The 17,998-nt window shown below is 47.6% G+C and overlaps 56 non-coding genes across 56 annotated transcripts; all 56 read left to right on the plus strand.

Moving 5' to 3' along the window:
• The first annotated feature begins 235 nt into the window (after positions 1 to 235).
• Positions 236 to 307, plus strand: Trnat-ugu (transfer RNA threonine (anticodon UGU)). The gene has a single exon. It is a non-coding gene; the product is annotated as a tRNA-Thr (tRNA).
• A 247-nt stretch (positions 308 to 554) lies between these two features.
• Trnat-ugu (transfer RNA threonine (anticodon UGU)) lies at positions 555 to 626 on the plus strand. The gene has a single exon. It is a non-coding gene; the product is annotated as a tRNA-Thr (tRNA).
• A 247-nt stretch (positions 627 to 873) lies between these two features.
• Trnat-ugu (transfer RNA threonine (anticodon UGU)) lies at positions 874 to 945 on the plus strand. Its single transcript has one exon. It is a non-coding gene; the product is annotated as a tRNA-Thr (tRNA).
• A 247-nt stretch (positions 946 to 1,192) lies between these two features.
• Trnat-ugu (transfer RNA threonine (anticodon UGU)) lies at positions 1,193 to 1,264 on the plus strand. Its single transcript has one exon. It is a non-coding gene; the product is annotated as a tRNA-Thr (tRNA).
• Positions 1,265 to 1,511: 247 nt separating this feature from the next.
• On the plus strand, positions 1,512 to 1,583 carry Trnat-ugu (transfer RNA threonine (anticodon UGU)). The gene has a single exon. It is a non-coding gene; the product is annotated as a tRNA-Thr (tRNA).
• Positions 1,584 to 1,830: 247 nt separating this feature from the next.
• On the plus strand, positions 1,831 to 1,902 carry Trnat-ugu (transfer RNA threonine (anticodon UGU)). The gene has a single exon. It is a non-coding gene; the product is annotated as a tRNA-Thr (tRNA).
• Positions 1,903 to 2,149: 247 nt separating this feature from the next.
• On the plus strand, positions 2,150 to 2,221 carry Trnat-ugu (transfer RNA threonine (anticodon UGU)). The gene has a single exon. It is a non-coding gene; the product is annotated as a tRNA-Thr (tRNA).
• A 247-nt stretch (positions 2,222 to 2,468) lies between these two features.
• Trnat-ugu (transfer RNA threonine (anticodon UGU)) lies at positions 2,469 to 2,540 on the plus strand. Its single transcript has one exon. It is a non-coding gene; the product is annotated as a tRNA-Thr (tRNA).
• A 247-nt stretch (positions 2,541 to 2,787) lies between these two features.
• Positions 2,788 to 2,859, plus strand: Trnat-ugu (transfer RNA threonine (anticodon UGU)). The gene has a single exon. It is a non-coding gene; the product is annotated as a tRNA-Thr (tRNA).
• Positions 2,860 to 3,106: 247 nt separating this feature from the next.
• Positions 3,107 to 3,178, plus strand: Trnat-ugu (transfer RNA threonine (anticodon UGU)). The gene has a single exon. It is a non-coding gene; the product is annotated as a tRNA-Thr (tRNA).
• A 247-nt stretch (positions 3,179 to 3,425) lies between these two features.
• Positions 3,426 to 3,497, plus strand: Trnat-ugu (transfer RNA threonine (anticodon UGU)). Its single transcript has one exon. It is a non-coding gene; the product is annotated as a tRNA-Thr (tRNA).
• A 247-nt stretch (positions 3,498 to 3,744) lies between these two features.
• Trnat-ugu (transfer RNA threonine (anticodon UGU)) lies at positions 3,745 to 3,816 on the plus strand. The gene has a single exon. It is a non-coding gene; the product is annotated as a tRNA-Thr (tRNA).
• A 247-nt stretch (positions 3,817 to 4,063) lies between these two features.
• Trnat-ugu (transfer RNA threonine (anticodon UGU)) lies at positions 4,064 to 4,135 on the plus strand. Its single transcript has one exon. It is a non-coding gene; the product is annotated as a tRNA-Thr (tRNA).
• Positions 4,136 to 4,382: 247 nt separating this feature from the next.
• Trnat-ugu (transfer RNA threonine (anticodon UGU)) lies at positions 4,383 to 4,454 on the plus strand. Its single transcript has one exon. It is a non-coding gene; the product is annotated as a tRNA-Thr (tRNA).
• Positions 4,455 to 4,701: 247 nt separating this feature from the next.
• Positions 4,702 to 4,773, plus strand: Trnat-ugu (transfer RNA threonine (anticodon UGU)). The gene has a single exon. It is a non-coding gene; the product is annotated as a tRNA-Thr (tRNA).
• A 247-nt stretch (positions 4,774 to 5,020) lies between these two features.
• On the plus strand, positions 5,021 to 5,092 carry Trnat-ugu (transfer RNA threonine (anticodon UGU)). The gene has a single exon. It is a non-coding gene; the product is annotated as a tRNA-Thr (tRNA).
• Positions 5,093 to 5,339: 247 nt separating this feature from the next.
• On the plus strand, positions 5,340 to 5,411 carry Trnat-ugu (transfer RNA threonine (anticodon UGU)). The gene has a single exon. It is a non-coding gene; the product is annotated as a tRNA-Thr (tRNA).
• Positions 5,412 to 5,658: 247 nt separating this feature from the next.
• Positions 5,659 to 5,730, plus strand: Trnat-ugu (transfer RNA threonine (anticodon UGU)). The gene has a single exon. It is a non-coding gene; the product is annotated as a tRNA-Thr (tRNA).
• Positions 5,731 to 5,977: 247 nt separating this feature from the next.
• On the plus strand, positions 5,978 to 6,049 carry Trnat-ugu (transfer RNA threonine (anticodon UGU)). The gene has a single exon. It is a non-coding gene; the product is annotated as a tRNA-Thr (tRNA).
• A 247-nt stretch (positions 6,050 to 6,296) lies between these two features.
• Trnat-ugu (transfer RNA threonine (anticodon UGU)) lies at positions 6,297 to 6,368 on the plus strand. Its single transcript has one exon. It is a non-coding gene; the product is annotated as a tRNA-Thr (tRNA).
• A 247-nt stretch (positions 6,369 to 6,615) lies between these two features.
• Trnat-ugu (transfer RNA threonine (anticodon UGU)) lies at positions 6,616 to 6,687 on the plus strand. Its single transcript has one exon. It is a non-coding gene; the product is annotated as a tRNA-Thr (tRNA).
• Positions 6,688 to 6,934: 247 nt separating this feature from the next.
• On the plus strand, positions 6,935 to 7,006 carry Trnat-ugu (transfer RNA threonine (anticodon UGU)). The gene has a single exon. It is a non-coding gene; the product is annotated as a tRNA-Thr (tRNA).
• Positions 7,007 to 7,253: 247 nt separating this feature from the next.
• Trnat-ugu (transfer RNA threonine (anticodon UGU)) lies at positions 7,254 to 7,325 on the plus strand. Its single transcript has one exon. It is a non-coding gene; the product is annotated as a tRNA-Thr (tRNA).
• A 247-nt stretch (positions 7,326 to 7,572) lies between these two features.
• Trnat-ugu (transfer RNA threonine (anticodon UGU)) lies at positions 7,573 to 7,644 on the plus strand. The gene has a single exon. It is a non-coding gene; the product is annotated as a tRNA-Thr (tRNA).
• A 247-nt stretch (positions 7,645 to 7,891) lies between these two features.
• Trnat-ugu (transfer RNA threonine (anticodon UGU)) lies at positions 7,892 to 7,963 on the plus strand. The gene has a single exon. It is a non-coding gene; the product is annotated as a tRNA-Thr (tRNA).
• Positions 7,964 to 8,210: 247 nt separating this feature from the next.
• Positions 8,211 to 8,282, plus strand: Trnat-ugu (transfer RNA threonine (anticodon UGU)). The gene has a single exon. It is a non-coding gene; the product is annotated as a tRNA-Thr (tRNA).
• Positions 8,283 to 8,529: 247 nt separating this feature from the next.
• On the plus strand, positions 8,530 to 8,601 carry Trnat-ugu (transfer RNA threonine (anticodon UGU)). The gene has a single exon. It is a non-coding gene; the product is annotated as a tRNA-Thr (tRNA).
• Positions 8,602 to 8,848: 247 nt separating this feature from the next.
• Trnat-ugu (transfer RNA threonine (anticodon UGU)) lies at positions 8,849 to 8,920 on the plus strand. Its single transcript has one exon. It is a non-coding gene; the product is annotated as a tRNA-Thr (tRNA).
• Positions 8,921 to 9,167: 247 nt separating this feature from the next.
• On the plus strand, positions 9,168 to 9,239 carry Trnat-ugu (transfer RNA threonine (anticodon UGU)). Its single transcript has one exon. It is a non-coding gene; the product is annotated as a tRNA-Thr (tRNA).
• Positions 9,240 to 9,486: 247 nt separating this feature from the next.
• On the plus strand, positions 9,487 to 9,558 carry Trnat-ugu (transfer RNA threonine (anticodon UGU)). Its single transcript has one exon. It is a non-coding gene; the product is annotated as a tRNA-Thr (tRNA).
• A 247-nt stretch (positions 9,559 to 9,805) lies between these two features.
• On the plus strand, positions 9,806 to 9,877 carry Trnat-ugu (transfer RNA threonine (anticodon UGU)). The gene has a single exon. It is a non-coding gene; the product is annotated as a tRNA-Thr (tRNA).
• Positions 9,878 to 10,124: 247 nt separating this feature from the next.
• Trnat-ugu (transfer RNA threonine (anticodon UGU)) lies at positions 10,125 to 10,196 on the plus strand. The gene has a single exon. It is a non-coding gene; the product is annotated as a tRNA-Thr (tRNA).
• A 247-nt stretch (positions 10,197 to 10,443) lies between these two features.
• Positions 10,444 to 10,515, plus strand: Trnat-ugu (transfer RNA threonine (anticodon UGU)). The gene has a single exon. It is a non-coding gene; the product is annotated as a tRNA-Thr (tRNA).
• A 247-nt stretch (positions 10,516 to 10,762) lies between these two features.
• On the plus strand, positions 10,763 to 10,834 carry Trnat-ugu (transfer RNA threonine (anticodon UGU)). Its single transcript has one exon. It is a non-coding gene; the product is annotated as a tRNA-Thr (tRNA).
• A 247-nt stretch (positions 10,835 to 11,081) lies between these two features.
• Trnat-ugu (transfer RNA threonine (anticodon UGU)) lies at positions 11,082 to 11,153 on the plus strand. The gene has a single exon. It is a non-coding gene; the product is annotated as a tRNA-Thr (tRNA).
• A 247-nt stretch (positions 11,154 to 11,400) lies between these two features.
• Trnat-ugu (transfer RNA threonine (anticodon UGU)) lies at positions 11,401 to 11,472 on the plus strand. Its single transcript has one exon. It is a non-coding gene; the product is annotated as a tRNA-Thr (tRNA).
• A 247-nt stretch (positions 11,473 to 11,719) lies between these two features.
• On the plus strand, positions 11,720 to 11,791 carry Trnat-ugu (transfer RNA threonine (anticodon UGU)). Its single transcript has one exon. It is a non-coding gene; the product is annotated as a tRNA-Thr (tRNA).
• Positions 11,792 to 12,038: 247 nt separating this feature from the next.
• On the plus strand, positions 12,039 to 12,110 carry Trnat-ugu (transfer RNA threonine (anticodon UGU)). Its single transcript has one exon. It is a non-coding gene; the product is annotated as a tRNA-Thr (tRNA).
• Positions 12,111 to 12,357: 247 nt separating this feature from the next.
• Trnat-ugu (transfer RNA threonine (anticodon UGU)) lies at positions 12,358 to 12,429 on the plus strand. The gene has a single exon. It is a non-coding gene; the product is annotated as a tRNA-Thr (tRNA).
• Positions 12,430 to 12,676: 247 nt separating this feature from the next.
• Trnat-ugu (transfer RNA threonine (anticodon UGU)) lies at positions 12,677 to 12,748 on the plus strand. Its single transcript has one exon. It is a non-coding gene; the product is annotated as a tRNA-Thr (tRNA).
• Positions 12,749 to 12,995: 247 nt separating this feature from the next.
• Trnat-ugu (transfer RNA threonine (anticodon UGU)) lies at positions 12,996 to 13,067 on the plus strand. Its single transcript has one exon. It is a non-coding gene; the product is annotated as a tRNA-Thr (tRNA).
• A 247-nt stretch (positions 13,068 to 13,314) lies between these two features.
• Trnat-ugu (transfer RNA threonine (anticodon UGU)) lies at positions 13,315 to 13,386 on the plus strand. The gene has a single exon. It is a non-coding gene; the product is annotated as a tRNA-Thr (tRNA).
• A 247-nt stretch (positions 13,387 to 13,633) lies between these two features.
• Trnat-ugu (transfer RNA threonine (anticodon UGU)) lies at positions 13,634 to 13,705 on the plus strand. The gene has a single exon. It is a non-coding gene; the product is annotated as a tRNA-Thr (tRNA).
• A 247-nt stretch (positions 13,706 to 13,952) lies between these two features.
• Trnat-ugu (transfer RNA threonine (anticodon UGU)) lies at positions 13,953 to 14,024 on the plus strand. The gene has a single exon. It is a non-coding gene; the product is annotated as a tRNA-Thr (tRNA).
• Positions 14,025 to 14,271: 247 nt separating this feature from the next.
• Trnat-ugu (transfer RNA threonine (anticodon UGU)) lies at positions 14,272 to 14,343 on the plus strand. Its single transcript has one exon. It is a non-coding gene; the product is annotated as a tRNA-Thr (tRNA).
• A 247-nt stretch (positions 14,344 to 14,590) lies between these two features.
• On the plus strand, positions 14,591 to 14,662 carry Trnat-ugu (transfer RNA threonine (anticodon UGU)). Its single transcript has one exon. It is a non-coding gene; the product is annotated as a tRNA-Thr (tRNA).
• Positions 14,663 to 14,909: 247 nt separating this feature from the next.
• On the plus strand, positions 14,910 to 14,981 carry Trnat-ugu (transfer RNA threonine (anticodon UGU)). Its single transcript has one exon. It is a non-coding gene; the product is annotated as a tRNA-Thr (tRNA).
• Positions 14,982 to 15,228: 247 nt separating this feature from the next.
• On the plus strand, positions 15,229 to 15,300 carry Trnat-ugu (transfer RNA threonine (anticodon UGU)). The gene has a single exon. It is a non-coding gene; the product is annotated as a tRNA-Thr (tRNA).
• A 247-nt stretch (positions 15,301 to 15,547) lies between these two features.
• Positions 15,548 to 15,619, plus strand: Trnat-ugu (transfer RNA threonine (anticodon UGU)). The gene has a single exon. It is a non-coding gene; the product is annotated as a tRNA-Thr (tRNA).
• Positions 15,620 to 15,866: 247 nt separating this feature from the next.
• On the plus strand, positions 15,867 to 15,938 carry Trnat-ugu (transfer RNA threonine (anticodon UGU)). Its single transcript has one exon. It is a non-coding gene; the product is annotated as a tRNA-Thr (tRNA).
• Positions 15,939 to 16,185: 247 nt separating this feature from the next.
• Trnat-ugu (transfer RNA threonine (anticodon UGU)) lies at positions 16,186 to 16,257 on the plus strand. Its single transcript has one exon. It is a non-coding gene; the product is annotated as a tRNA-Thr (tRNA).
• A 247-nt stretch (positions 16,258 to 16,504) lies between these two features.
• Positions 16,505 to 16,576, plus strand: Trnat-ugu (transfer RNA threonine (anticodon UGU)). Its single transcript has one exon. It is a non-coding gene; the product is annotated as a tRNA-Thr (tRNA).
• Positions 16,577 to 16,823: 247 nt separating this feature from the next.
• Positions 16,824 to 16,895, plus strand: Trnat-ugu (transfer RNA threonine (anticodon UGU)). Its single transcript has one exon. It is a non-coding gene; the product is annotated as a tRNA-Thr (tRNA).
• Positions 16,896 to 17,142: 247 nt separating this feature from the next.
• Positions 17,143 to 17,214, plus strand: Trnat-ugu (transfer RNA threonine (anticodon UGU)). The gene has a single exon. It is a non-coding gene; the product is annotated as a tRNA-Thr (tRNA).
• Positions 17,215 to 17,461: 247 nt separating this feature from the next.
• On the plus strand, positions 17,462 to 17,533 carry Trnat-ugu (transfer RNA threonine (anticodon UGU)). Its single transcript has one exon. It is a non-coding gene; the product is annotated as a tRNA-Thr (tRNA).
• Positions 17,534 to 17,780: 247 nt separating this feature from the next.
• On the plus strand, positions 17,781 to 17,852 carry Trnat-ugu (transfer RNA threonine (anticodon UGU)). The gene has a single exon. It is a non-coding gene; the product is annotated as a tRNA-Thr (tRNA).
• Positions 17,853 to 17,998: the final 146 nt, after the last annotated feature.

The raw sequence follows: 17,998 nt of genomic DNA on the forward strand, positions 1-17,998 counted from the left end.
ATGGGCCAATGTAATACTTTGAACCGAAAATTTCCAAATAGCGAGTCTTTTCGGGCCTGAGCCAAGATCACAGATGATGATAGATGAAAGACGGCAGCACCCCGTCAGTCATCGCTGTGGACCTCAGTGGTTGCGAATTGTTGTGGCAGAGTAAATCTTTGTACGCATTTTCTAAGCTCTGAAGTGTATTTTTCTCGACGGCTGTGGTGAACGCAAAGAAGCATACACTGCAACAGCCTCCTTAGCTCAGGGGCAGAGCACTGGTCTTGTAAACCAGGGGTCGTGAGTTCGATTCTCACAGGGGGCAGCACAATTTTAAATGGGCCAATGTAATACTTTGAACCGAAAATTTCCAAATAGCGAGTCTTTTCGGGCCTGAGCCAAGATCACAGATGATGATAGATGAAAGACGGCAGCACCCCGTCAGTCATCGCTGTGGACCTCAGTGGTTGCGAATTGTTGTGGCAGAGTAAATCTTTGTACGCATTTTCTAAGCTCTGAAGTGTATTTTTCTCGACGGCTGTGGTGAACGCAAAGAAGCATACACTGCAACAGCCTCCTTAGCTCAGGGGCAGAGCACTGGTCTTGTAAACCAGGGGTCGTGAGTTCGATTCTCACAGGGGGCAGCACAATTTTAAATGGGCCAATGTAATACTTTGAACCGAAAATTTCCAAATAGCGAGTCTTTTCGGGCCTGAGCCAAGATCACAGATGATGATAGATGAAAGACGGCAGCACCCCGTCAGTCATCGCTGTGGACCTCAGTGGTTGCGAATTGTTGTGGCAGAGTAAATCTTTGTACGCATTTTCTAAGCTCTGAAGTGTATTTTTCTCGACGGCTGTGGTGAACGCAAAGAAGCATACACTGCAACAGCCTCCTTAGCTCAGGGGCAGAGCACTGGTCTTGTAAACCAGGGGTCGTGAGTTCGATTCTCACAGGGGGCAGCACAATTTTAAATGGGCCAATGTAATACTTTGAACCGAAAATTTCCAAATAGCGAGTCTTTTCGGGCCTGAGCCAAGATCACAGATGATGATAGATGAAAGACGGCAGCACCCCGTCAGTCATCGCTGTGGACCTCAGTGGTTGCGAATTGTTGTGGCAGAGTAAATCTTTGTACGCATTTTCTAAGCTCTGAAGTGTATTTTTCTCGACGGCTGTGGTGAACGCAAAGAAGCATACACTGCAACAGCCTCCTTAGCTCAGGGGCAGAGCACTGGTCTTGTAAACCAGGGGTCGTGAGTTCGATTCTCACAGGGGGCAGCACAATTTTAAATGGGCCAATGTAATACTTTGAACCGAAAATTTCCAAATAGCGAGTCTTTTCGGGCCTGAGCCAAGATCACAGATGATGATAGATGAAAGACGGCAGCACCCCGTCAGTCATCGCTGTGGACCTCAGTGGTTGCGAATTGTTGTGGCAGAGTAAATCTTTGTACGCATTTTCTAAGCTCTGAAGTGTATTTTTCTCGACGGCTGTGGTGAACGCAAAGAAGCATACACTGCAACAGCCTCCTTAGCTCAGGGGCAGAGCACTGGTCTTGTAAACCAGGGGTCGTGAGTTCGATTCTCACAGGGGGCAGCACAATTTTAAATGGGCCAATGTAATACTTTGAACCGAAAATTTCCAAATAGCGAGTCTTTTCGGGCCTGAGCCAAGATCACAGATGATGATAGATGAAAGACGGCAGCACCCCGTCAGTCATCGCTGTGGACCTCAGTGGTTGCGAATTGTTGTGGCAGAGTAAATCTTTGTACGCATTTTCTAAGCTCTGAAGTGTATTTTTCTCGACGGCTGTGGTGAACGCAAAGAAGCATACACTGCAACAGCCTCCTTAGCTCAGGGGCAGAGCACTGGTCTTGTAAACCAGGGGTCGTGAGTTCGATTCTCACAGGGGGCAGCACAATTTTAAATGGGCCAATGTAATACTTTGAACCGAAAATTTCCAAATAGCGAGTCTTTTCGGGCCTGAGCCAAGATCACAGATGATGATAGATGAAAGACGGCAGCACCCCGTCAGTCATCGCTGTGGACCTCAGTGGTTGCGAATTGTTGTGGCAGAGTAAATCTTTGTACGCATTTTCTAAGCTCTGAAGTGTATTTTTCTCGACGGCTGTGGTGAACGCAAAGAAGCATACACTGCAACAGCCTCCTTAGCTCAGGGGCAGAGCACTGGTCTTGTAAACCAGGGGTCGTGAGTTCGATTCTCACAGGGGGCAGCACAATTTTAAATGGGCCAATGTAATACTTTGAACCGAAAATTTCCAAATAGCGAGTCTTTTCGGGCCTGAGCCAAGATCACAGATGATGATAGATGAAAGACGGCAGCACCCCGTCAGTCATCGCTGTGGACCTCAGTGGTTGCGAATTGTTGTGGCAGAGTAAATCTTTGTACGCATTTTCTAAGCTCTGAAGTGTATTTTTCTCGACGGCTGTGGTGAACGCAAAGAAGCATACACTGCAACAGCCTCCTTAGCTCAGGGGCAGAGCACTGGTCTTGTAAACCAGGGGTCGTGAGTTCGATTCTCACAGGGGGCAGCACAATTTTAAATGGGCCAATGTAATACTTTGAACCGAAAATTTCCAAATAGCGAGTCTTTTCGGGCCTGAGCCAAGATCACAGATGATGATAGATGAAAGACGGCAGCACCCCGTCAGTCATCGCTGTGGACCTCAGTGGTTGCGAATTGTTGTGGCAGAGTAAATCTTTGTACGCATTTTCTAAGCTCTGAAGTGTATTTTTCTCGACGGCTGTGGTGAACGCAAAGAAGCATACACTGCAACAGCCTCCTTAGCTCAGGGGCAGAGCACTGGTCTTGTAAACCAGGGGTCGTGAGTTCGATTCTCACAGGGGGCAGCACAATTTTAAATGGGCCAATGTAATACTTTGAACCGAAAATTTCCAAATAGCGAGTCTTTTCGGGCCTGAGCCAAGATCACAGATGATGATAGATGAAAGACGGCAGCACCCCGTCAGTCATCGCTGTGGACCTCAGTGGTTGCGAATTGTTGTGGCAGAGTAAATCTTTGTACGCATTTTCTAAGCTCTGAAGTGTATTTTTCTCGACGGCTGTGGTGAACGCAAAGAAGCATACACTGCAACAGCCTCCTTAGCTCAGGGGCAGAGCACTGGTCTTGTAAACCAGGGGTCGTGAGTTCGATTCTCACAGGGGGCAGCACAATTTTAAATGGGCCAATGTAATACTTTGAACCGAAAATTTCCAAATAGCGAGTCTTTTCGGGCCTGAGCCAAGATCACAGATGATGATAGATGAAAGACGGCAGCACCCCGTCAGTCATCGCTGTGGACCTCAGTGGTTGCGAATTGTTGTGGCAGAGTAAATCTTTGTACGCATTTTCTAAGCTCTGAAGTGTATTTTTCTCGACGGCTGTGGTGAACGCAAAGAAGCATACACTGCAACAGCCTCCTTAGCTCAGGGGCAGAGCACTGGTCTTGTAAACCAGGGGTCGTGAGTTCGATTCTCACAGGGGGCAGCACAATTTTAAATGGGCCAATGTAATACTTTGAACCGAAAATTTCCAAATAGCGAGTCTTTTCGGGCCTGAGCCAAGATCACAGATGATGATAGATGAAAGACGGCAGCACCCCGTCAGTCATCGCTGTGGACCTCAGTGGTTGCGAATTGTTGTGGCAGAGTAAATCTTTGTACGCATTTTCTAAGCTCTGAAGTGTATTTTTCTCGACGGCTGTGGTGAACGCAAAGAAGCATACACTGCAACAGCCTCCTTAGCTCAGGGGCAGAGCACTGGTCTTGTAAACCAGGGGTCGTGAGTTCGATTCTCACAGGGGGCAGCACAATTTTAAATGGGCCAATGTAATACTTTGAACCGAAAATTTCCAAATAGCGAGTCTTTTCGGGCCTGAGCCAAGATCACAGATGATGATAGATGAAAGACGGCAGCACCCCGTCAGTCATCGCTGTGGACCTCAGTGGTTGCGAATTGTTGTGGCAGAGTAAATCTTTGTACGCATTTTCTAAGCTCTGAAGTGTATTTTTCTCGACGGCTGTGGTGAACGCAAAGAAGCATACACTGCAACAGCCTCCTTAGCTCAGGGGCAGAGCACTGGTATTGTAAACCAGGGGTCGTGAGTTCGATTCTCATAGGGGGCAGCACAATTTTAAATGGGCCAATGTAATACTTTGAACCGAAAATTTCCAAATAGCGAGTCTTTTCGGGCCTGAGCCAAGATCACAGATGATGATAGATGAAAGACGGCAGCACCCCGTCAGTCATCGCTGTGGACCTCAGTGGTTGCGAATTGTTGTGGCAGAGTAAATCTTTGTACGCATTTTCTAAGCTCTGAAGTGTATTTTTCTCGACGGCTGTGGTGAACGCAAAGAAGCATACACTGCAACAGCCTCCTTAGCTCAGGGGCAGAGCACTGGTCTTGTAAACCAGGGGTCGTGAGTTCGATTCTCACAGGGGGCAGCACAATTTTAAATGGGCCAATGTAATACTTTGAACCGAAAATTTCCAAATAGCGAGTCTTTTCGGGCCTGAGCCAAGATCACAGATGATGATAGATGAAAGACGGCAGCACCCCGTCAGTCATCGCTGTGGACCTCAGTGGTTGCGAATTGTTGTGGCAGAGTAAATCTTTGTACGCATTTTCTAAGCTCTGAAGTGTATTTTTCTCGACGGCTGTGGTGAACGCAAAGAAGCATACACTGCAACAGCCTCCTTAGCTCAGGGGCAGAGCACTGGTCTTGTAAACCAGGGGTCGTGAGTTCGATTCTCACAGGGGGCAGCACAATTTTAAATGGGCCAATGTAATACTTTGAACCGAAAATTTCCAAATAGCGAGTCTTTTCGGGCCTGAGCCAAGATCACAGATGATGATAGATGAAAGACGGCAGCACCCCGTCAGTCATCGCTGTGGACCTCAGTGGTTGCGAATTGTTGTGGCAGAGTAAATCTTTGTACGCATTTTCTAAGCTCTGAAGTGTATTTTTCTCGACGGCTGTGGTGAACGCAAAGAAGCATACACTGCAACAGCCTCCTTAGCTCAGGGGCAGAGCACTGGTCTTGTAAACCAGGGGTCGTGAGTTCGATTCTCACAGGGGGCAGCACAATTTTAAATGGGCCAATGTAATACTTTGAACCGAAAATTTCCAAATAGCGAGTCTTTTCGGGCCTGAGCCAAGATCACAGATGATGATAGATGAAAGACGGCAGCACCCCGTCAGTCATCGCTGTGGACCTCAGTGGTTGCGAATTGTTGTGGCAGAGTAAATCTTTGTACGCATTTTCTAAGCTCTGAAGTGTATTTTTCTCGACGGCTGTGGTGAACGCAAAGAAGCATACACTGCAACAGCCTCCTTAGCTCAGGGGCAGAGCACTGGTCTTGTAAACCAGGGGTCGTGAGTTCGATTCTCACAGGGGGCAGCACAATTTTAAATGGGCCAATGTAATACTTTGAACCGAAAATTTCCAAATAGCGAGTCTTTTCGGGCCTGAGCCAAGATCACAGATGATGATAGATGAAAGACGGCAGCACCCCGTCAGTCATCGCTGTGGACCTCAGTGGTTGCGAATTGTTGTGGCAGAGTAAATCTTTGTACGCATTTTCTAAGCTCTGAAGTGTATTTTTCTCGACGGCTGTGGTGAACGCAAAGAAGCATACACTGCAACAGCCTCCTTAGCTCAGGGGCAGAGCACTGGTCTTGTAAACCAGGGGTCGTGAGTTCGATTCTCACAGGGGGCAGCACAATTTTAAATGGGCCAATGTAATACTTTGAACCGAAAATTTCCAAATAGCGAGTCTTTTCGGGCCTGAGCCAAGATCACAGATGATGATAGATGAAAGACGGCAGCACCCCGTCAGTCATCGCTGTGGACCTCAGTGGTTGCGAATTGTTGTGGCAGAGTAAATCTTTGTACGCATTTTCTAAGCTCTGAAGTGTATTTTTCTCGACGGCTGTGGTGAACGCAAAGAAGCATACACTGCAACAGCCTCCTTAGCTCAGGGGCAGAGCACTGGTCTTGTAAACCAGGGGTCGTGAGTTCGATTCTCACAGGGGGCAGTACAATTTTAAATGGGCCAATGTAATACTTTGAACCGAAAATTTCCAAATAGCGAGTCTTTTCGGGCCTGAGCCAAGATCACAGATGATGATAGATGAAAGACGGCAGCACCCCGTCAGTCATCGCTGTGGACCTCAGTGGTTGCGAATTGTTGTGGCAGAGTAAATCTTTGTACGCATTTTCTAAGCTCTGAAGTGTATTTTTCTCGACGGCTGTGGTGAACGCAAAGAAGCATACACTGCAACAGCCTCCTTAGCTCAGGGGCAGAGCACTGGTCTTGTAAACCAGGGGTCGTGAGTTCGATTCTCACAGGGGGCAGCACAATTTTAAATGGGCCAATGTAATACTTTGAACCGAAAATTTCCAAATAGCGAGTCTTTTCGGGCCTGAGCCAAGATCACAGATGATGATAGATGAAAGACGGCAGCACCCCGTCAGTCATCGCTGTGGACCTCAGTGGTTGCGAATTGTTGTGGCAGAGTAAATCTTTGTACGCATTTTCTAAGCTCTGAAGTGTATTTTTCTCGACGGCTGTGGTGAACGCAAAGAAGCATACACTGCAACAGCCTCCTTAGCTCAGGGGCAGAGCACTGGTCTTGTAAACCAGGGGTCGTGAGTTCGATTCTCACAGGGGGCAGCACAATTTTAAATGGGCCAATGTAATACTTTGAACCGAAAATTTCCAAATAGCGAGTCTTTTCGGGCCTGAGCCAAGATCACAGATGATGATAGATGAAAGACGGCAGCACCCCGTCAGTCATCGCTGTGGACCTCAGTGGTTGCGAATTGTTGTGGCAGAGTAAATCTTTGTACGCATTTTCTAAGCTCTGAAGTGTATTTTTCTCGACGGCTGTGGTGAACGCAAAGAAGCATACACTGCAACAGCCTCCTTAGCTCAGGGGCAGAGCACTGGTCTTGTAAACCAGGGGTCGTGAGTTCGATTCTCACAGGGGGCAGCACAATTTTAAATGGGCCAATGTAATACTTTGAACCGAAAATTTCCAAATAGCGAGTCTTTTCGGGCCTGAGCCAAGATCACAGATGATGATAGATGAAAGACGGCAGCACCCCGTCAGTCATCGCTGTGGACCTCAGTGGTTGCGAATTGTTGTGGCAGAGTAAATCTTTGTACGCATTTTCTAAGCTCTGAAGTGTATTTTTCTCGACGGCTGTGGTGAACGCAAAGAAGCATACATTGCAACAGCCTCCTTAGCTCAGGGGCAGAGCACTGGTCTTGTAAACCAGGGGTCGTGAGTTCGATTCTCACAGGGGGCAGCACAATTTTAAATGGGCCAATGTAATACTTTGAACCGAAAATTTCCAAATAGCGAGTCTTTTCGGGCCTGAGCCAAGATCACAGATGATGATAGATGAAAGACGGCAGCACCCCGTCAGTCATCGCTGTGGACCTCAGTGGTTGCGAATTGTTGTGGCAGAGTAAATCTTTGTACGCATTTTCTAAGCTCTGAAGTGTATTTTTCTCGATGGCTGTGGTGAACGCAAAGAAGCATACACTGCAACAGCCTCCTTAGCTCAGGGGCAGAGCACTGGTCTTGTAAACCAGGGGTCGTGAGTTCGATTCTCACAGGGGGCAGCACAATTTTAAATGGGCCAATGTAATACTTTGAACCGAAAATTTCCAAATAGCGAGTCTTTTCGGGCCTGAGCCAAGATCACAGATGATGATAGATGAAAGACGGCAGCACCCCGTCAGTCATCGCTGTGGACCTCAGTGGTTGCGAATTGTTGTGGCAGAGTAAATCTTTGTACGCATTTTCTAAGCTCTGAAGTGTATTTTTCTCGACGGCTGTGGTGAACGCAAAGAAGCATACACTGCAACAGCCTCCTTAGCTCAGGGGCAGAGCACTGGTCTTGTAAACCAGGGGTCGTGAGTTCGATTCTCACAGGGGGCAGCACAATTTTAAATGGGCCAATGTAATACTTTGAACCGAAAATTTCCAAATAGCGAGTCTTTTCGGGCCTGAGCCAAGATCACAGATGATGATAGATGAAAGACGGCAGCACCCCGTCAGTCATCGCTGTGGACCTCAGTGGTTGCGAATTGTTGTGGCAGAGTAAATCTTTGTACGCATTTTCTAAGCTCTGAAGTGTATTTTTCTCGACGGCTGTGGTGAACGCAAAGAAGCATACACTGCAACAGCCTCCTTAGCTCAGGGGCAGAGCACTGGTCTTGTAAACCAGGGGTCGTGAGTTCGATTCTCACAGGGGGCAGCACAATTTTAAATGGGCCAATGTAATACTTTGAACCGAAAATTTCCAAATAGCGAGTCTTTTCGGGCCTGAGCCAAGATCACAGATGATGATAGATGAAAGACGGCAGCACCCCGTCAGTCATCGCTGTGGACCTCAGTGGTTGCGAATTGTTGTGGCAGAGTAAATCTTTGTACGCATTTTCTAAGCTCTGAAGTGTATTTTTCTCGACGGCTGTGGTGAACGCAAAGAAGCATACACTGCAACAGCCTCCTTAGCTCAGGGGCAGAGCACTGGTCTTGTAAACCAGGGGTCGTGAGTTCGATTCTCACAGGGGGCAGCACAATTTTAAATGGGCCAATGTAATACTTTGAACCGAAAATTTCCAAATAGCGAGTCTTTTCGGGCCTGAGCCAAGATCACAGATGATGATAGATGAAAGACGGCAGCACCCCGTCAGTCATCGCTGTGGACCTCAGTGGTTGCGAATTGTTGTGGCAGAGTAAATCTTTGTACGCATTTTCTAAGCTCTGAAGTGTATTTTTCTCGACGGCTGTGGTGAACGCAAAGAAGCATACACTGCAACAGCCTCCTTAGCTCAGGGGCAGAGCACTGGTCTTGTAAACCAGGGGTCGTGAGTTCGATTCTCACAGGGGGCAGCACAATTTTAAATGGGCCAATGTAATACTTTGAACCGAAAATTTCCAAATAGCGAGTCTTTTCGGGCCTGAGCCAAGATCACAGATGATGATAGATGAAAGACGGCAGCACCCCGTCAGTCATCGCTGTGGACCTCAGTGGTTGCGAATTGTTGTGGCAGAGTAAATCTTTGTACGCATTTTCTAAGCTCTGAAGTGTATTTTTCTCGACGGCTGTGGTGAACGCAAAGAAGCATACACTGCAACAGCCTCCTTAGCTCAGGGGCAGAGCACTGGTCTTGTAAACCAGGGGTCGTGAGTTCGATTCTCACAGGGGGCAGCACAATTTTAAATGGGCCAATGTAATACTTTGAACCGAAAATTTCCAAATAGCGAGTCTTTTCGGGCCTGAGCCAAGATCACAGATGATGATAGATGAAAGACGGCAGCACCCCGTCAGTCATCGCTGTGGACCTCAGTGGTTGCGAATTGTTGTGGCAGAGTAAATCTTTGTACGCATTTTCTAAGCTCTGAAGTGTATTTTTCTCGACGGCTGTGGTGAACGCAAAGAAGCATACACTGCAACAGCCTCCTTAGCTCAGGGGCAGAGCACTGGTCTTGTAAACCAGGGGTCGTGAGTTCGATTCTCACAGGGGGCAGCACAATTTTAAATGGGCCAATGTAATACTTTGAACCGAAAATTTCCAAATAGCGAGTCTTTTCGGGCCTGAGCCAAGATCACAGATGATGATAGATGAAAGACGGCAGCACCCCGTCAGTCATCGCTGTGGACCTCAGTGGTTGCGAATTGTTGTGGCAGAGTAAATCTTTGTACGCATTTTCTAAGCTCTTAAGTGTATTTTTCTCGACGGCTGTGGTGAACGCAAAGAAGCATACACTGCAACAGCCTCCTTAGCTCAGGGGCAGAGCACTGGTCTTGTAAACCAGGGGTCGTGAGTTCGATTCTCACAGGGGGCAGCACAATTTTAAATGGGCCAATGTAATACTTTGAACCGAAAATTTCCAAATAGCGAGTCTTTTCGGGCCTGAGCCAAGATCACAGATGATGATAGATGAAAGACGGCAGCACCCCGTCAGTCATTGCTGTGGACCTCAGTGGTTGCGAATTGTTGTGGCAGAGTAAATCTTTGTACGCATTTTCTAAGCTCTGAAGTGTATTTTTCTCGACGGCTGTGGTGAACGCAAAGAAGCATACACTGCAACAGCCTCCTTAGCTCAGGGGCAGAGCACTGGTCTTGTAAACCAGGGGTCGTGAGTTCGATTCTCACAGGGGGCAGCACAATTTTAAATGGGCCAATGTAATACTTTGAACCGAAAATTTCCAAATAGCGAGTCTTTTCGGGCCTGAGCCAAGATCACAGATGATGATAGATGAAAGACGGCAGCACCCCGTCAGTCATCGCTGTGGACCTCAGTGGTTGCGAATTGTTGTGGCAGAGTAAATCTTTGTACGCATTTTCTAAGCTCTGAAGTGTATTTTTCTCGACGGCTGTGGTGAACGCAAAGAAGCATACACTGCAACAGCCTCCTTAGCTCAGGGGCAGAGCACTGGTCTTGTAAACCAGGGGTCGTGAGTTCGATTCTCACAGGGGGCAGCACAATTTTAAATGGGCCAATGTAATACTTTGAACCGAAAATTTCCAAATAGCGAGTCTTTTCGGGCCTGAGCCAAGATCACAGATGATGATAGATGAAAGACGGCAGCACCCCGTCAGTCATCGCTGTGGACCTCAGTGGTTGCGAATTGTTGTGGCAGAGTAAATCTTTGTACGCATTTTCTAAGCTCTGAAGTGTATTTTTCTCGACGGCTGTGGTGAACGCAAAGAAGCATACACTGCAACAGCCTCCTTAGCTCAGGGGCAGAGCACTGGTCTTGTAAACCAGGGGTCGTGAGTTCGATTCTCACAGGGGGCAGCACAATTTTAAATGGGCCAATGTAATACTTTGAACCGAAAATTTCCAAATAGCGAGTCTTTTCGGGCCTGAGCCAAGATCACAGATGATGATAGATGAAAGACGGCAGCACCCCGTCAGTCATCGCTGTGGACCTCAGTGGTTGCGAATTGTTGTGGCAGAGTAAATCTTTGTACGCATTTTCTAAGCTCTGAAGTGTATTTTTCTCGACGGCTGTGGTGAACGCAAAGAAGCATACACTGCAACAGCCTCCTTAGCTCAGGGGCAGAGCACTGGTCTTGTAAACCAGGGGTCGTGAGTTCGATTCTCACAGGGGGCAGCACAATTTTAAATGGGCCAATGTAATACTTTGAACCGAAAATTTCCAAATAGCGAGTCTTTTCGGGCCTGAGCCAAGATCACAGATGATGATAGATGAAAGACGGCAGCACCCCGTCAGTCATCGCTGTGGACCTCAGTGGTTGCGAATTGTTGTGGCAGAGTAAATCTTTGTACGCATTTTCTAAGCTCTGAAGTGTATTTTTCTCGACGGCTGTGGTGAACGCAAAGAATCATACACTGCAACAGCCTCCTTAGCTCAGGGGCAGAGCACTGGTCTTGTAAACCAGGGGTCGTGAGTTCGATTCTCACAGGGGGCAGCACAATTTTAAATGGGCCAATGTAATACTTTGAACCGAAAATTTCCAAATAGCGAGTCTTTTCGGGCCTGAGCCAAGATCACAGATGATGATAGATGAAAGACGGCAGCACCCCGTCAGTCATCGCTGTGGACCTCAGTGGTTGCGAATTGTTGTGGCAGAGTAAATCTTTGTACGCATTTTCTAAGCTCTGAAGTGTATTTTTCTCGACGGCTGTGGTGAACGCAAAGAAGCATACACTGCAACAGCCTCCTTAGCTCAGGGGCAGAGCACTGGTCTTGTAAACCAGGGGTCGTGAGTTCGATTCTCACAGGGGGCAGCACAATTTTAAATGGGCCAATGTAATACTTTGAACCGAAAATTTCCAAATAGCGAGTCTTTTCGGGCCTGAGCCAAGATCACAGATGATGATAGATGAAAGACGGCAGCACCCCGTCAGTCATCGCTGTGGACCTCAGTGGTTGCGAATTGTTGTGGCAGAGTAAATCTTTGTACGCATTTTCTAAGCTCTGAAGTGTATTTTTCTCGACGGCTGTGGTGAACGCAAAGAAGCATACACTGCAACAGCCTCCTTAGCTCAGGGGCAGAGCACTGGTCTTGTAAACCAGGGGTCGTGAGTTCGATTCTCACAGGGGGCAGCACAATTTTAAATGGGCCAATGTAATACTTTGAACCGAAAATTTCCAAATAGCGAGTCTTTTCGGGCCTGAGCCAAGATCACAGATGATGATAGATGAAAGACGGCAGCACCCCGTCAGTCATCGCTGTGGACCTCAGTGGTTGCGAATTGTTGTGGCAGAGTAAATCTTTGTACGCATTTTCTAAGCTCTGAAGTGTATTTTTCTCGACGGCTGTGGTGAACGCAAAGAAGCATACACTGCAACAGCCTCCTTAGCTCAGGGGCAGAGCACTGGTCTTGTAAACCAGGGGTCGTGAGTTCGATTCTCACAGGGGGCAGCACAATTTTAAATGGGCCAATGTAATACTTTGAACCGAAAATTTCCAAATAGCGAGTCTTTTCGGGCCTGAGCCAAGATCACAGATGATGATAGATGAAAGACGGCAGCACCCCGTCAGTCATCGCTGTGGACCTCAGTGGTTGCGAATTGTTGTGGCAGAGTAAATCTTTGTACGCATTTTCTAAGCTCTGAAGTGTATTTTTCTCGACGGCTGTGGTGAACGCAAAGAAGCATACACTGCAACAGCCTCCTTAGCTCAGGGGCAGAGCACTGGTCTTGTAAACCAGGGGTCGTGAGTTCGATTCTCACAGGGGGCAGCACAATTTTAAATGGGCCAATGTAATACTTTGAACCGAAAATTTCCAAATAGCGAGTCTTTTCGGGCCTGAGCCAAGATCACAGATGATGATAGATGAAAGACGGCAGCACCCCGTCAGTCATCGCTGTGGACCTCAGTGGTTGCGAATTGTTGTGGCAGAGTAAATCTTTGTACGCATTTTCTAAGCTCTGAAGTGTATTTTTCTCGACGGCTGTGGTGAACGCAAAGAAGCATACACTGCAACAGCCTCCTTAGCTCAGGGGCAGAGCACTGGTCTTGTAAACCAGGGGTCGTGAGTTCGATTCTCACAGGGGGCAGCACAATTTTAAATGGGCCAATGTAATACTTTGAACCGAAAATTTCCAAATAGCGAGTCTTTTCGGGCCTGAGCCAAGATCACAGATGATGATAGATGAAAGACGGCAGCACCCCGTCAGTCATCGCTGTGGACCTCAGTGGTTGCGAATTGTTGTGGCAGAGTAAATCTTTGTACGCATTTTCTAAGCTCTGAAGTGTATTTTTCTCGACGGCTGTGGTGAACGCAAAGAAGCATACACTGCAACAGCCTCCTTAGCTCAGGGGCAGAGCACTGGTCTTGTAAACCAGGGGTCGTGAGTTCGATTCTCACAGGGGGCAGCACAATTTTAAATGGGCCAATGTAATACTTTGAACCGAAAATTTCCAAATAGCGAGTCTTTTCGGGCCTGAGCCAAGATCACAGATGATGATAGATGAAAGACGGCAGCACCCCGTCAGTCATCGCTGTGGACCTCAGTGGTTGCGAATTGTTGTGGCAGAGTAAATCTTTGTACGCATTTTCTAAGCTCTGAAGTGTATTTTTCTCGACGGCTGTGGTGAACGCAAAGAAGCATACACTGCAACAGCCTCCTTAGCTCAGGGGCAGAGCACTGGTCTTGTAAACCAGGGGTCGTGAGTTCGATTCTCACAGGGGGCAGCACAATTTTAAATGGGCCAATGTAATACTTTGAACCGAAAATTTCCAAATAGCGAGTCTTTTCGGGCCTGAGCCAAGATCACAGATGATGATAGATGAAAGACGGCAGCACCCCGTCAGTCATCGCTGTGGACCTCAGTGGTTGCGAATTGTTGTGGCAGAGTAAATCTTTGTACGCATTTTCTAAGCTCTGAAGTGTATTTTTCTCGACGGCTGTGGTGAACGCAAAGAAGCATACACTGCAACAGCCTCCTTAGCTCAGGGGCAGAGCACTGGTCTTGTAAACCAGGGGTCGTGAGTTCGATTCTCACAGGGGGCAGCACAATTTTAAATGGGCCAATGTAATACTTTGAACCGAAAATTTCCAAATAGCGAGTCTTTTCGGGCCTGAGCCAAGATCACAGATGATGATAGATGAAAGACGGCAGCACCCCGTCAGTCATCGCTGTGGACCTCAGTGGTTGCGAATTGTTGTGGCAGAGTAAATCTTTGTACGCATTTTCTAAGCTCTGAAGTGTATTTTTCTCGACGGCTGTGGTGAACGCAAAGAAGCATACACTGCAACAGCCTCCTTAGCTCAGGGGCAGAGCACTGGTCTTGTAAACCAGGGGTCGTGAGTTCGATTCTCACAGGGGGCAGCACAATTTTAAATGGGCCAATGTAATACTTTGAACCGAAAATTTCCAAATAGCGAGTCTTTTCGGGCCTGAGCCAAGATCACAGATGATGATAGATGAAAGACGGCAGCACCCCGTCAGTCATCGCTGTGGACCTCAGTGGTTGCGAATTGTTGTGGCAGAGTAAATCTTTGTACGCATTTTCTAAGCTCTGAAGTGTATTTTTCTCGACGGCTGTGGTGAACGCAAAGAAGCATACACTGCAACAGCCTCCTTAGCTCAGGGGCAGAGCACTGGTCTTGTAAACCAGGGGTCGTGAGTTCGATTCTCACAGGGGGCAGCACAATCTTAAATGGGCCAATGTAATACTTTGAACCGAAAATTTCCAAATAGCGAGTCTTTTCGGGCCTGAGCCAAGATCACAGATGATGATAGATGAAAGACGGCAGCACCCCGTCAGTCATCGCTGTGGACCTCAGTGGTTGCGAATTGTTGTGGCAGAGTAAATCTTTGTACGCATTTTCTAAGCTCTGAAGTGTATTTTTCTCGACGGCTGTGGTGAACGCAAAGAAGCATACACTGCAACAGCCTCCTTAGCTCAGGGGCAGAGCACTGGTCTTGTAAACCAGGGGTCGTGAGTTCGATTCTCACAGGGGGCAGCACAATTTTAAATGGGCCAATGTAATACTTTGAACCGAAAATTTCCAAATAGCGAGTCTTTTCGGGCCTGAGCCAAGATCACAGATGATGATAGATGAAAGACGGCAGCACCCCGTCAGTCATCGCTGTGGACCTCAGTGGTTGCGAATTGTTGTGGCAGAGTAAATCTTTGTACGCATTTTCTAAGCTCTGAAGTGTATTTTTCTCGACGGCTGTGGTGAACGCAAAGAAGCATACACTGCAACAGCCTCCTTAGCTCAGGGGCAGAGCACTGGTCTTGTAAACCAGGGGTCGTGAGTTCGATTCTCACAGGGGGCAGCACAATTTTAAATGGGCCAATGTAATACTTTGAACCGAAAATTTCCAAATAGCGAGTCTTTTCGGGCCTGAGCCAAGATCACAGATGATGATAGATGAAAGACGGCAGCACCCCGTCAGTCATCGCTGTGGACCTCAGTGGTTGCGAATTGTTGTGGCAGAGTAAATCTTTGTACGCATTTTCTAAGCTCTGAAGTGTATTTTTCTCGACGGCTGTGGTGAACGCAAAGAAGCATACACTGCAACAGCCTCCTTAGCTCAGGGGCAGAGCACTGGTCTTGTAAACCAGGGGTCGTGAGTTCGATTCTCACAGGGGGCAGCACAATTTTAAATGGGCCAATGTAATACTTTGAACCGAAAATTTCCAAATAGCGAGTCTTTTCGGGCCTGAGCCAAGATCACAGATGATGATAGATGAAAGACGGCAGCACCCCGTCAGTCATCGCTGTGGACCTCAGTGGTTGCGAATTGTTGTGGCAGAGTAAATCTTTGTACGCATTTTCTAAGCTCTGAAGTGTATTTTTCTCGACGGCTGTGGTGAACGCAAAGAAGCATACACTGCAACAGCCTCCTTAGCTGAGGGGCAGAGCACTGGTCTTGTAAACCAGGGGTCGTGAGTTCGATTCTCACAGGGGGCAGCACAATTTTAAATGGGCCAATGTAATACTTTGAACCGAAAATTTCCAAATAGCGAGTCTTTTCGGGCCTGAGCCAAGATCACAGATGATGATAGATGAAAGACGGCAGCACCCCGTCAGTCATCGCTGTGGACCTCAGTGGTTGCGAATTGTTGTGGCAGAGTAAATCTTTGTACGCATTTTCTAAGCTCTGAAGTGTATTTTTCTCGACGGCTGTGGTGAACGCAAAGAAGCATACACTGCAACAGCCTCCTTAGCTCAGGGGCAGAGCACTGGTCTTGTAAACCAGGGGTCGTGAGTTCGATTCTCACAGGGGGCAGCACAATTTTAAATGGGCCAATGTAATACTTTGAACCGAAAATTTCCAAATAGCGAGTCTTTTCGGGCCTGAGCCAAGATCACAGATGATGATAGATGAAAGACGGCAGCACCCCGTCAGTCATCGCTGTGGACCTCAGTGGTTGCGAATTGTTGTGGCAGAGTAAATCTTTGTACGCATTTTCTAAGCTCTGAAGTGTATTTTTCTCGACGGCTGTGGTGAACGCAAAGAAGCATACACTGCAACAGCCTCCTTAGCTCAGGGGCAGAGCACTGGTCTTGTAAACCAGGGGTCGTGAGTTCGATTCTCACAGGGGGCAGCACAATTTTAAATGGGCCAATGTAATACTTTGAACCGAAAATTTCCAAATAGCGAGTCTTTTCGGGCCTGAGCCAAGATCACAGATGATGATAGATGAAAGACGGCAGCACCCCGTCAGTCATCGCTGTGGACCTCAGTGGTTGCGAATTGTTGTGGCAGAGTAAATCTTTGTACGCATTTTCTAAGCTCTGAAGTGTATTTTTCTCGACGGCTGTGGTGAACGCAAAGAAGCATACACTGCAACAGCCTCCTTAGCTCAGGGGCAGAGCACTGGTCTTGTAAACCAGGGGTCGTGAGTTCGATTCTCACAGGGGGCAGCACAATTTTAAATGGGCCAATGTAATACTTTGAACCGAAAATTTCCAAATAGCGAGTCTTTTCGGGCCTGAGCCAAGATCACAGATGATGATAGATGAAAGACGGCAGCACCCCGTCAGTCATCGCTGTGGACCTCAGTGGTTGCGAATTGTTGTGGCAGAGTAAATCTTTGTACGCATTTTCTAAGCTCTGAAGTGTATTTTTCTCGACGGCTGTGGTGAACGCAAAGAAGCATACACTGCAACAGCCTCCTTAGCTCAGGGGCAGAGCACTGGTCTTGTAAACCAGGGGTCGTGAGTTCGATTCTCACAGGGGGCAGCACAATTTTAAATGGGCCAATGTAATACTTTGAACCGAAAATTTCCAAATAGCGAGTCTTTTCGGGCCTGAGCCAAGATCACAGATGATGATAGATGAAAGACGGCAGCACCCCGTCAGTCATCGCTGTGGACCTCAGTGGTTGCGAATTGTTGTGGCAGAGTAAATCTTTGTACGCATTTTCTAAGCTCTGAAGTGTATTTTTCTCGACGGCTGTGGTGAACGCAAAGAAGCGTACACTGCAACAGCCTCCTTAGCTCAGGGGCAGAGCACTGGTCTTGTAAACCAGGGGTCGTGAGTTCGATTCTCACAGGGGGCAGCACAATTTTAAATGGGCCAATGTAATACTTTGAACCGAAAATTTCCAAATAGCGAGTCTTTTCGGGCCTGAGCCAAGATCACAGATGATGATAGATGAAAGACGGCAGCACCCCGTCAGTCATCGCTGTGGACCTCAGTGGTTGCGAATTGTTGTGGCAGAGTAAATCTTTGTACGCATTTTCTAAGCTCTGAAGTGTATTTTTCTCGACGGCTGTGGTGAACGCAAAGAAGCATACACTGCAACAGCCTCCTTAGCTCAGGGGCAGAGCACTGGTCTTGTAAACCAGGGGTCGTGAGTTCGATTCTCACAGGGGGCAGCACAATTTTAAATGGGCCAATGTAATACTTTGAACCGAAAATTTCCAAATAGCGAGTCTTTTCGGGCCTGAGCCAAGATCACAGATGATGATAGATGAAAGACGGCAGCACCCCGTCAGTCATCGCTGTGGACCTCAGTGGTTGC

This window comes from Schistocerca nitens, chromosome 1 (genome assembly GCF_023898315.1).
Source record: "Schistocerca nitens isolate TAMUIC-IGC-003100 chromosome 1, iqSchNite1.1, whole genome shotgun sequence".
NCBI classification, from domain to species: Eukaryota; Metazoa; Arthropoda; class Insecta; order Orthoptera; family Acrididae; genus Schistocerca; species Schistocerca nitens.